Source organism: Equus quagga, chromosome 10 (assembly GCF_021613505.1).
Source record: "Equus quagga isolate Etosha38 chromosome 10, UCLA_HA_Equagga_1.0, whole genome shotgun sequence".
NCBI classification, from domain to species: domain Eukaryota; kingdom Metazoa; phylum Chordata; class Mammalia; order Perissodactyla; family Equidae; genus Equus; species Equus quagga.
In genome coordinates this window covers 33,290,823-33,296,380 of record NC_060276.1, presented here as the reverse complement: position 1 = coordinate 33,296,380, position 5,558 = coordinate 33,290,823, and positions in this window count along the sequence as shown.

Below are 5,558 nucleotides of genomic sequence, written 5' to 3'. Positions count from 1 at the left end.
TCAGTCTTTCCGGAGGCAATCTGTGTTGTTGCAGAAAAAGGTAAAACTGTTTTAATAGATTTTTAGTTTATCATCACATGTCTTCTTTCATTGTGTCTTGCAGCAGTTTATCTTTCACGGGGTATCTGTAGCAATTCCATTTCCAGCAAATTGCTCCCCAACATCTTCTTTATTTAGCCTGTTTAACTGTTTCTTCAGTAAGTCAATTTTAAGGACCAGCCATCACTACTCTCTGGCCACAATAATATTTCCTTCCTTATCCTTACTCATTTGTACTACTGGCTTCTCTCCTTTTGCTGCCACCCCACAAATAATTTCCAGTCTCTTTTGCTCTCCTGATGAATTTTTTATTTCTTTGTTTACTTGCTTGCCTACTCATTTGGGACCCATGATCAGGTATTTTAACATATTTCCTCATAACTCAAATAATCCCTAATTTCTTCGATCTTTTGTTTAGGCTGCAAAGCCCATTCTCAACCCAGAAAATAAATTTCTTGTTATTCAATTCCTTTGATTTTGCTCCTAGACCGTGATTTCTGAGGAATGTCGCAAAATTGTGATGAAGTTCACAATAAATTTGGGCTACTGAACTTCAACGGGATTTTGTACTTTGCTTGGTACTTCTTTCATCCCTTCTAGACCTTTTCTGATCATCCCCCATGGCAGATGCGTAAACTTTATGCAGGCTCTAGTATCTCATCTCTGAATATGGTTACTAATTTCCTTGGGTAAGATTGAAGCCATTCGATGTGGTTCCCTGACCTTCCCTGGTTTCCTTCTAAGTAGATTTTTATTGCCAAACTCTCCTCTCTACCAATATCTAATTATCTAACATCCTGTCTTGGCCCCTTAAAGGACACTTTTTCAAGGCAGGTGCCTCTTGTTCCCATACTTTCCACACTCCTCTGGGTCCTTGCTGCATCAGTGATCCCCTCTCTGCCATGTCCATCTCACTTCTCTTCCCACAAATAAGATTAGCTTCCCCGAGAATCCCCCACAATCTTCCTTGAAATTGGATATCTCCTGAAACTGCTGTTTCATTTCGTTCCCACACCCTTTACTGCCAATGCTTTTAAAAGAGTTAGCTATACTTGCCGTTTTCATCCCTTCCTGCTTCTTTGTACTCCTTGAAATCGGGCTTCTATTCTCACAACTATACTGAAATTCTGTCCTCAAAGTTCTGATATTCTGATAATAGTTTCTTATAATGAATTTTCCAATTGTCATCCTCTTAACCCTACTCTAAGGCATATGACTATCTTAGGCATATGTACTTCAGGCAAAAGTGCGTATGTTGACTACCATGTCTTTCTTAAAATTCTTTTTTCTTTATATGGAGGACTTCTCTGTTATGGACCTCCCACTACCTTTAGGTGTCCTCCTACATTAACTTCTGCTACATAATGTAAACTTTTGCTTGTAGAATGGAAAGCATTTATCCATCAAAAAGATCTATACTTGAATGTTTATGGGGATTTATTCACAATAGTCAAAACTAGACTCAACCCAAGTTTCCTTCAATAGGTGAATGGATAAACAAATTGTGGTAAATTCATAAAATGGAAAACTGCTCAGGAATAAAAATGAACAAACTATTGATACATACAACATGGATGATTCTCACAAGTATTGTGCTATATGAAAGAAGCCAGACGCCGAAGACTACATACTGTACTGTTCAATTTATATGACATTCATAAAAGGCAAAACTACAGTGACTGAAAGCAGATTAGTGGTCGCCAGGGGCTGAATTAGGGGGAAGATATTGAGGACCAAAGGCCAAAAGGAATGCTCTGGAGTGATGGAAATGTTCTCTATAATGATCGTGGTGGTGGTGGTTACATGACTGGTTACATTTGTCATTGACATTTTGGTATTTTATTGTACATGAATTATACCTCAGTAAAGTTCACAAAAAGTTAAACATATAAAAATCCAGAACTAGTGCAATGATTTTCAGATCCTCATATATCCCCCTAAGAAATATTTTAATGGTCATTCTCTTATTAAAGCTATTTCATTATTTGCCCAAATAGATTGTAAACTTACTTTTGGATCTACCACTGAATTTGGTAATGTTAGTAACATAGAAAGTACTCTTCAAGTGCTTGATTTGTTGTTCCAATTGTTTTGAGGACAATCTCAGACTTGAGAAGCAATATAGTGTAATATTTAAAACATTTGTTGTTAGAGAAACCTGAGTTTAAATCATTGCTTTGCTACTTAGCTGTGTGAGTTTGGGCAAATTTCTTGTTCTATGTATGCCTCTGTTTCTTCTTCTGTAAAAGAGGAAAATGACTAGTACCTATTTTATAAGTTTATTGTAAGCATTAAAAGTATAATGCTTGTGAGTAATCAGCATAGAGAAAACAATAAATGCAAAAAATATTAGAATAAAGTTTATTTTATCCCTTTAAGACAACTAATTCAGCATCTAATTTTTACATGCATGGTGGATTTATTCCTCACCAAAAATGTAATCACTATCCATAATCAGGACTCCATAGTTCTCTAGACCACTTTTGACGCTGGAAACAATTGTTGATACATTTTCTCTCTATCATGTCCTACTGTATCCAGTTACCTATTTTTCTTCCTTTACCTTCTTCGCTCCTTTGCTTTTATTCTGTGTGATATTTATTGTCAGCTTTTACATTTGGAATTTTAGGATAAATCCTCTAGAAGCCATTTATTTTATTTCCATTACTTTATGTACAATTGAAGTAAATTCGTTGTTGACTTGTTTAACGGATAGATCACTTTTCCAGGTAATTACTTTTTCAAGATCATAAGTAATTCATAAAAATAACTAAGTAGACCACTAAACACTAAGTATTATTAATAAATTTGAATGTGATGACAGACTAAGACTTAAGTAAATCATAGAATTTTCAAACTATAAGGCATGTAAGTGTCTATTCACTACAAGTCCCTAATTACCTGTTAAAGAACCTGAAGCCAAAAGAGAGTAAATGGCATGCCTAAGGACGTGCAGCTAATTAGCAACAGAACCCTCAATTAAATCCATTCTCAATCCTGTGGCTTTCCATCAAAACCAGTCTGCATCTGCATAAACATAATTAGTCGCATTAGTAAATCTTAACCACTAGCGAACTTTACTAAGTTAGCTTTCATTTTGCTTAGGAATTTGTAGAATATATTGCTCGACTCACACTGAATCTCTTAGATTGAGAGTCAGATATAATATAATTTTCCTAATTAGTTCCATGACTCCTCTGCTCTCACCTTTCTCATTGATCAAGAGCAAAATACACTGCCTCTTCCTGTATCAGCCCGCTTTATTCTTCATCTGTCAAGGAACCTGAAAATATCTAAGTTTGCACCTGACTTAAAACTCCTTTCTGTTATTTAACCTATCTCATAGCCTCCTACGAAAGCAATCTTCAGAGCTTTCAGTTCCTTTGATTAGTTTAGATCAGGGGTCAACAAACTACAGGCTGTGGGGCAAATCTGGCTCACTGCCTATTTTTGTAAATGAGGTTTCATTGGAATAGAACCATGCCCATTTGTTTATGTATTGTTCATGGTTGCTTTCACATTACAATGGCAGAGTTGTATGCTTGTAACAGAGACCATAAGACCCATGAGGCCTAAGCTATCTACTCTCTGGTCCTTTAGAGAAAAAGTTTGTAGATCCCCTGGTCTAGATTATAATCAATTTTTAGAGGTGCTTATGAGCTTTGGAGAAGAATGTGTATTCTCTTCTTGGGATATTTTATTAGATATATACCTAATAATTTAAATGCGTAGATTATATTTTCAAATTTTCTCGAGTACTGTGTTTTTTCTACTTTCCTCTGTCAAAAATTGAATGGTATGATATATCAATCTCCCACTGAAATTATGTTTCTCTCAATTTTTCCTTGAATTTATAACAGATTTTGCTTCTGTGTACATACAGTGGTAGAAACACTATTATTTGATAATGGTTCATTATTGCTATATCCTCATTGTAAATTATACATTTTAACCAAAACACATTATTCTCTGTATTAAATAATGCTTCTTTTCCTTGAATTCTACGTTGGTATTAATGTTGATTCCCCTAATTTCTTTCATTTTTATCTACATAATTGCTCATTCTTTTATTTGATGTTTTTATATCCTTGGGAAGGAGACACATGAGATGGTAGCCAAGAACATCTAATACGTGTGATTTTCGTATATTTGTCTTTTCATCAACCAAAGGAAATTGCCTAGGACTTTTGGTGCTGGACAAGGCAGAGTAAGCCCACTGTACCCTATTTCCCCCATTAATTACAACCAAGAACTATGGACAGAAGACAAAACATAACTAATTGAAGACTCTGAAAATTAAACAATGGCAGGTAAATAGGGGAGAGAAGTGAAAACTTGAAGAATAACCAGTAAAGTGATAAGTTTAGTATTTTTTGTTTGGTTTGGTTTTGACTCAAGGGTGGTGAATGTTCCAGAGCTGTGCAGTGGGTGTGGACAGCAAAACTCTAACTCCCTCTTTCTAGCCAGAGGACTGAGAAGGTGGTTTGTAGAATGTAAGGGAAATCCTCATCTTCTTTTTTTTCTTTTTTCTCCCAGGCCTTGCCTGAGGTCATTACTAGTTATAAAGCTGCAGTGCTGAAATGATGTAGCACTCACCTAAAACCCTGAGGCAAAAAAAAATCCCCATATTTCTTTCTAAAGGAACCAAGGAAAAGGGCATTGGTGGACCAAAGTATGTGTGGGGAATCCTGATTATTTTTTTCTCTCTCCTTTTCTTGCTTCACTCTAATTTTGGCCCTAGTTGCATGGAACTTCCACAATAGTACACAGGTCTAAAACCATGAGAGAAACACCTGTATTCTAGTCAGAGGAACTGAGAAAAGAGGCCTCTTGAAGCCAGAGATTGTGGGGAAGTCCCAGATAGTAAAAGATTGATGAAGGTGGCTCCCTAATTCTGGGGTTAAACTGACACAAGGTCTGGGCTTACATCCAAGCTGTGCATGCAGGGAATAGACACAGAAAACCATGGAAAAGGCATTGAAAACTAAAATACAATATAAACTACTGCCCAAGACCCAGAGTAAGTCCTCAGTGGTGCATATGTGGGATAGACGCAAATAGCATAGCAATGGTTTGGAAAACTGAACTGACATTAAAACCACTGCTCACAGAAAACAAGGAAGCATTTGCAATCTAAACTTCGATGAATTGACTTGCCTATTAAACCAACCAACTAACCAATTAAACAAACTCATCATTCACCAGAGGACTTTAACAGGATCTGAAATAAAAAAATATTATATTGAGAATGTCCAGGATAAATTGTTTAAGAGACAATAGACAGATGTTAAACCTGAGATAATCCAGATATAGGAATGATCAGACAAAGACTTTAAAACAGCTATTTTACCCATGCTTTGTGAGATGAGTGGACACTCTTTAAAATGAGTGGAATGATTGAAGTTCTCAGCCAAGAAATACATGCTGTAAAAAAACTGACTGAAAATTTAGAACAGAAAAATACAATAACTGAAATTAAAAATTTATTGGAGAGGATCAATAGCAGAATGGAGATGGCA